The sequence below is a fragment of the Mustela nigripes genome, chromosome 10 (assembly GCF_022355385.1).
Source record: "Mustela nigripes isolate SB6536 chromosome 10, MUSNIG.SB6536, whole genome shotgun sequence".
Classification (NCBI taxonomy): Eukaryota; Metazoa; Chordata; class Mammalia; order Carnivora; family Mustelidae; genus Mustela; species Mustela nigripes.
In genome coordinates, this window is record NC_081566.1 from 22,686,913 (window position 1) to 22,694,826 (window position 7,914).

Consider the following 7,914-nt stretch of genomic DNA (forward strand, 5'->3'; position numbering starts at 1 on the left):
CTCGAACATCCATAACAGGGAGCTTAGAAGTTCTGCGTTCAGTGAAAGGACTTCAGAGGGACACCCATTCGTGGCAGTGCGTTCCCAGAAGAGGAAAGGAGATAGAACAAGGACGGATTATGGGCAGGTTGGATACTTTGGTTTAGTGCAGGCCATGGGCCTTAGACTTCCATAACGTGGAATGGCAGAGCACACCTGTGGTCAATGCAACCTGTCTACCTCTGTCACAAAGGCTTCAAACGTGATAAGGGAAGTCTGTTTTGAAAAGACTCACAGCAGTATTGCGACTGAGGAAATCTGGAAGGTGTTGGAACTTACCGTGCTGAAAACATGAAGAGTGGCATACCAGTGACCATTGGAAGTTCTGTGTTCCAGGAAACTTCTTTAGGTGGACACCCATTCATGGCAGAGTTCCCAGTTCAGGAAAGAATTTAGAACAGGGACAGACTCAGGACAAGTTGGTTACTCTGGGGTAAGTGCAGGTCAAGGCCCTCAGGCCTACAGAACATGGAATGGCAGAACACAACAGGTCATCCCATTTGTTCTGCCTCTGTTGAAAAAGCTTCAAAGTGGTATGGGAAGTGTGGTTTAGGAAAGACTCGCGACTATTTTACTCGGTGGAAACATCGAATCTGCTGGAGGTGCCTGGGTGGAAACCATGTTGAGTCGCTTCCAGGGCCCTATCTAGAACATCCATTCCAGGGATATTAGAAGTTCTAAGTTCATGAAACGACTTCAGAGGGACACCCATTCGAGGCAGTATGTTCCCCAAAGAGGAAAGAAGATAGAACAAGGACGGATTTTGCGTAGGTAAGATACTTTGAGTAAAGTGCAGGCCATGGGACTTAGACTTCCATAATATGGAATGGCAGTACGTGACCTGTTGTCAATGCAACCTCCCTACCACTGTCACAAAGGATTCAAAGGTGGTAAGAGAAGTCTGTTTTGAAAAGTCTCACAACAGTATTGCGACCGTGGAAATCTGGGAGGTGTTGGAAGTTCCTGTGCTGAAAACATGAAGAGTGGCATACCGGTGACCATTGGAATTGCTGTGTCCCATGAAACTTCTTCAGGTGGACACCATTCATGGCAGTGTTCCCAGTTCAAGCAAGACGTTAGAATAGGGACGGACTCATGAAAAGTTGGATACTTTGGGGTAATTGCAGGCCAAGGCCCTTGGATTTCCAAACTTGGAAAGGCAGAGCATGAACACAGGTCATCCAAACTCTTCTACCTCTGTCGAAAGGCTTCAAAGTGGCATGGGAAGTGAGGTTTAGGAAAGACTCGCAACTGTTTTAGTCGGTGGAAACATTGAATCTGCTGGAGGTGCCTCGTTTAAAACCATTGTGAGTCGCTTCCAGGGACTTAATCTTGAGCATTCATACCAGGGAGCTTAGAAGTTCTGCGTTCAGTGACATGACTTCAGAGGGACACCCATATGTGGCAGAGCATTCCCAGTAGAGGAAAGAAGATAGAACAAGGACCGACTCAGCGCAGGTTGGCTACTTTAAGTAAAGTGCAGGCAAAGGACCTTAGACTTCCATAACATGGAATGGCAGAGCGTGTCCTATGGTCAATGCAACCTGTCTACCTCTGTCTCAAAGGCTTCAAACGTAGTAAAGGAAGTGTTTTTTGAAAGGTCTCACAGCAGTTTTGTGACCATGGAAATCTGGAATGTGTTGGAAGTGACTGTGCTAAAAACATGAAGAGTTGTATACCAGTGACCATTGGAAGTTCTGTGATCCATGAAACTTCTTCAAGTGTATACCCATTCATGGCAGTGTTCACATTTCAGGAAAGAAGTTAGAACAGGGACAGACTCAGGACAAGTTGGATACTCTGGGGTAAGTGCCAGCCAAGGCCCTTGGGCCTCCAAAAAATGGAATGGCCCAGCACTACAGGTCATCACAATTGTTCTACCTTTGTTGAAAAAGCTCAAAGTGGTATGGGAAGTGTTGTTTGGAAAGACTCGCAACTGTGTTAGTCAGTGGAAACATCGAATCTGCTGGAGGTGCTTGAGTTGAAACCATGGTGAGTCTCTTCAAGTGCCATAATCTTGAGCATTTATACCAGGGAGCTTAAAAGTTCTGCGTTCAGTGAAACTACTTCAGAGGGACACACATTCGAGCCGTGCGTTCACAGTAGAGGAAAGAAGTAGAACAAGGACTGACTCTAAGCTGGTTGGTTACTTTGAGTAAAGGGAAGGCCATGGGCCTTACACTTCCATAACATGGAATGGCAGAGCACGACCTGTGGTCAATGCAACCTGTCTACCTCTGTCACAAAGCCTTCAAACGTGGTTAGGGAAGTCTTTTTTGAAACGTCTCAAAGCAATATTGTGACTGAGGAAATCTGGAAGGTGTTGGAAGTTACTGTGCTGAAAACATGAAGAGCGGCGTACCGGTGACCATTGGAAGTGCTGTGTTCCATTAAACTTCTTCAGGTGGAAAGAATCGCAACTGTTTTAGTTGGTGGAAACATGGAATATTCTGGAGGTGATTGAGTTGAAACCATGGTGAGTCGCTTCCAGGGCCCTAATCTCGAACATCTATAACAAAGAGCTTAGAAGTTTTGCGTTCAGTGAAACTACTTCAGAGGGACACCCATTCGTGGCATTGCATTCCCAGAAGAGGAAAGAAGATAGAACAAGGACGGGCTCTGCGCATGTTGGATACTTTGAGTAAAGTGCAGGCCATGGGCCTTAGACTACCATAATATGGAATGTCAGAGCACGCCCTGTGGTCAATGCAACCTGTCTACCACTGTCACAAAGGCTTCAAACGTGGTAAGGGAAGTGTGTTTTGAAATGTCTCACAGCAGTATTGCAACTGTGGATATCTGGAAGGTGTTGGAAGTTACTGTGCTGAAAACTTGAAGAGTCGCATACTGGTGACCATTGGAAGTGTAGTATTCCATTAAACTTTTCCCGGTCCACACCTTTCCATAACACTGTTCCCTGTTCAGTAAAGAAGGTAGAACAGGGACAGACCCAGAACAATTTGGATACTTTGCTGTAAGTGCAGGCCAAGGCCCTGGGGCATCCAAGACATGGAAAGGCAGAGCACGATCACAGGTCATCCAAACTCTTCTACCTCTGTCGAAAGGCTTCAAAGTGGTATGGGACGTGAGGTTTAGGAAAGAATCGCAACTGTTTTAGTCGGTGGAAACATGGAATCTGCTGGAGGTGCCTGGGTTGAAACCATGGTGAGTCGCTTCCAGGGCCCTAACCTCGAACATCCATACCAGGGTTCTTAGAAGTTCTCTATTCAGTGAAATGACTTCAGATGGACCCCATTTCAAGGCAGTGTGTTCTCAGTAGAGGAAAGAAGATAGAACCAAGACAGACACTGACCTGGTTGGATACTTTCAGTAAAGTGCAGGCCATGGGCCTTAGACTTCCATAATATGGAATGCCAGAGCGTGACCTGTTGTCAGTGCAACTTCTCTACCACTGCCACAAAGGATTCAAATGTGGAAGACTTGAAAGTGATATGGGAAGTGTGGTTTAGGAAAGACTCACAACTGTTTTAGTCGGTGGAAACATGGAATCCGCTGGAGGTGCCTGGGTTGAAACCATGTTGTGTCGCTTCCAGGGCCCTAATCTAGACTTCACAGGGACACCCATTCATGGCAGTGCCTTCCCAGTAGAGGAAAGAAGATAGAACAAGGACGTACACAGGGCATGTGGATACTCTGTGTAAAGTGCCAGCCATGGGCCTTAGACTTCCATGTTATGCAGAATACGAACTGTCGTCAATGCAACCTGTCTACCTCTGTCACAAAGGCTTCAAAGGTGGTAAGAGAAGTCTGTTTTTAAAGGTCTCACAGCAGTTTTGCAACTGTGGAAATCTGGAAGGTGTTGGAAGTTTCTGTGCTGAAAACATGAAGAGTCGCATACCGGTGACCATTGGAAATTCTGAATTCCATGAAACATCTTCAGGTGGACACCCATTCATAGCAGTGTTCTCATTTGAGGAAAGAAGTTAGAACAGGGACAGACTCAGGACAAGTTGGATACTCAGAAGTAAGTGTAGGCCAAGGCCCTTGGGCCTCCAAAACATGGAATGGCAAGCATGACAGATCATCCCAATTGTTCTACCCTTGTCGAAAATGTTTTAAGGTGGTATGGGAAGTGTTGTTCAGGAAAGACTCGCAACTGTATTATTCAGTGGAAACATCGCATCTGCGGGAGGTGCTTGAGTTGAAACTATGGTCAGTCCCTTCCAGGGACTTAATATCGAACATCCATACTAGGGAGCTTAAGTTCTGCATTCAGGGACACGACTTCAGAGGGACACCCATTGGTGGCAGTGCATTCCCAGTAGAGGAAAGAAGATAGAACAAGGACCGACTCAGCGCAGGTTGGATACTTTGAGGAAAGTGCAGGCCATGGACCTTAGACTTCAATGACATGGGTTGGCAGAGCACGACCTGTGGTCAATACAATCTGTCTACCTCTGTCACAAAGGCTTCAAACGAGATAAGGGAAGTCTGTTTTGAAATGTCTCACAGCAGTATTGCAACTGAGGAAACATGAAAGTGGCATAACGGTGACCATTGGAAGTTCTGTGTTCCAGGAAACTTCTTCAGGTGGACACCCCTTCATAGCAGTGTTCCAAGTTCAGGAAAGAAGTTAGAACAGGGACGGATTCAGGACAAGTTGGATACTCTGAAGTAAGTATAGGCCAAAGCCCTTGGGCCTCCTAAACATGGAATGGCAGAGCACAACAGGTCATCCCAATTTTTCTACCTCTGTCGAAAAAGCTTCAAGGTGGTATGGGAAGTGTGGTTTAGGAAAGAATCGCAACTGTTTTAGTCGGTGGAAACATTGAATCTGCTGGAGGTGCCTGTGTTGAAACCATGGTGAGTCGCTCCCAGGGTCATAATCTCGAACATCCATACCAGGGAGATTAGAAGTTCTGCATTCAGTGAAACGACTTCAGAGGGACACCAGTGAAACGACTTCAGAGGGATGCCCATTTGTTTCAGTGTACTCCCGTAGAGGAAACATGACAGAACAAGGACAGTCTGAGCAGGTTGGATACTTTGAGAAAAGTGCAGGCCATGGGCCTTACACTTCCATAACATGAAATGGCAGAGCACGACCTGTGGTCAATGCAACCTGTCTACCTCTGTCACAAAGGCTTCAAACGTGATAAGGGTAGTCTGTTTTGAAACGTCTCACAGCAGTATTGCAACTGAGGAGATCTGGAAGATGTTGGAAGTTACTGTGCTGAAAACATGAAGAGTGGCATACCGGTGACCATTGGAAGTTCTGTGTTACAGGAAACTCTTTCATATGGACACCCATTCATGGCAGTGTCCCCTGTTTAGGAAAGAAGTTAGAACAGGGATGGACTCAGGACAACTTGGATACTCTGGGGTAAGTACCGGCCAAGGCACCTGGGCCTCCTAAACATGGAATGGCAGAGCACTACAGGTCATCCCAATTGTTCTACCACTGTTGAAAAAGCTTCAAAGTGGTATGGGAAGTGTTGTTTAGGAAAGACTTGTGAATGTTTTAGTCGGTAGAAACATTGAATCTCCTGGAGGTGATCGAGTTGAAACCAATGTGAGTCCCTTCCAGGGCCCTAATCTCGAACATCCATACCAGGGAGCTTAGAAGTTCTGCGTTCAGTGAAAGGACTTCAGAGGGACACCCAATCATGGCAGTGCAATCCCAGTAGAGGAAAGAAGATAGAACAAGGCTGGACCCTGAGCAGGTTGGATACTTTGAGTAAAGTGCAGGCCATTGACTTAGACTTTCATAACATGGAATGGCAGAGCATGACCTGTGGTCAATGCAACCTGTCTACCTCTGTCACAAAGGCTTCAAAAGTAGTAAGGGAAGTATGTTTTGAAATGTCTCACAGCAGTATGCAACCGTGGAATCTGGAAGGTGTTGGATGTTACAGTGCTGAAAACATGAAGAGTCATATACCGTTGACCATCGGAACTGCTGTGTTCCATTAAATTTCTTCAGGTGGACACCCTTTCATAGCACTCTTCCCAGTTCAGCAAAGAAGTTAGAACAGGGACGGACAGAGGACAAGCTGGATACCTGGGTAAGTGCAGTCCAAAGCCGTTGGGCCTCCAAAACATGGATTGGCACAGCAGCTTTGGGATCTGTGTGTGTTGAAATCATGAATTGTTGCATTAAGGCCCCTTACAGGTGATTCATAAAAACGTATCTTTCAGGGATACTGCCTGAGGTGGATACTCATTCATAACAGTGTCTTCCCCTTTGAGGAATGAAGATAGAACAAGGATGGACTATGGACGCATTAGGTACTGTGAGTAAGGTGCAGCCTAGTGCACTTAGGCAACCCAAACACATATTGGATGTTCACGACCAGTGATAATCCGCACTGTCTTTCTGTGTCAAAAATGCATCAAATATATTGAGGGAAGTGTGCCTTAGGTGGGATTCATGGCAGTGTTGAGTCTGTCAAAGAAGGAAGCTATTGGGACTGACTGTGTGGTAAACTGGAATAGGCGCATATAGGGGTCTAGTCTACGCCTTCAGGCAGATTCTCATTTCTGACAGTTGGAAGCTGTGGGACCTGTCTGTGTTGAAATCATGAAGTGTCGCAACAGGCCCCTTACAGGTGATTCATAGGAACGTATCGGTTCAGGGATGCTACTTCGGGTGGATACTCATTCATAACAGTGTCTTCTCCTTTGGAGAGTGAAGATAGAACAAGGATGGCCTATGGGCACATTAGGTACTGTGAATAAAGTACTGTGTATGGACCTTGGCATCCCGAACACATATTGGATGTTCACTACCAGTGATCATCCGCACTGTCTTTCTGTGTCAAGAACACATCAAACATTGTGAGGGAAGTGTGCCTTAGGTGGGATTCATGGCAGTGTGTAGTCTGTCAAAGAAGGAAGCTGTTGGGACTGACTGTGTGGTAACTGGACTAGGCGCATATACGGCTCTCGTCTCAGACGTACATCCCCTTGACCTGAGGAAGTTTTGTTTCCCTGGATTGGATTCTCCTGTCTGACAGTGTTTTTCCAGTGGAGGAAAGAAGATAGAACAAAGATGGACAGAGGGAAGGTTGCATAATGTGAGTGAAGGTAAGGGTAAGACACTTAGGCCTCTAAGACACATACTGGAAGTTCACCACCTGTCATGTTCCACCATGTCTACCTCTGCTCAAAGCACTTCAAATATTCGAGCAAACAGTGCTATAGAAGGTACTCATAACAGGGATGAGTCTGCGGAAAGTGGGAAGCTTTGGGACCTGTCTGTGTTGAAAACATGAAGTGTCACATACAGGCCCCTTACTGGTGATTCATAGGAACGTATATGTTCAGGGATACTGCCTGAGGAGGATACTCATTCATAACAGTGTCTTCCCCTTTGAGGAATGAAGATAGAACAAGGATGGCCTATGGGTACATTAGGTACTGTGAGTAAAGTGCAGGCTATGGCACTTAGGCATCCCAAACACATATTGGATGTTCACGACCAGTAATCATCTGCACTGTTTTTCTGTGTCCAAAATGCTTCAAACATTGTGAGGGAAGCGTGCGTTAGGAGGGATTTGTGGCAGTGTTGAGTCTGTCAAAGAAGGAAGCTGTTGCAACTGACTGTGTGGTATACTGGAATAGGCGCATATAGGGCTCTATTGTCAGACGTCCATCCCCTTGACCATAGGAAGTTCTGTTTCAGGGAAACTCCATCAGGCGGATTCTCATTTCTGACAGTTTCTTTCCAATGGAGGAAAGAAGAAAGAACATGGACGGACAGAGGGAAGGTTGCATCCTGTGAGTGAAGGGTAGGGGAAGGCACTTAGGCCTCTAAGATGCATACTGAATGTTCACCACGTGTAACGTTCAACAGTGTCTACCTCAACTCAAATGACTTCAAATGTCACGACGGAACTGTGTTATAAAAGGTAC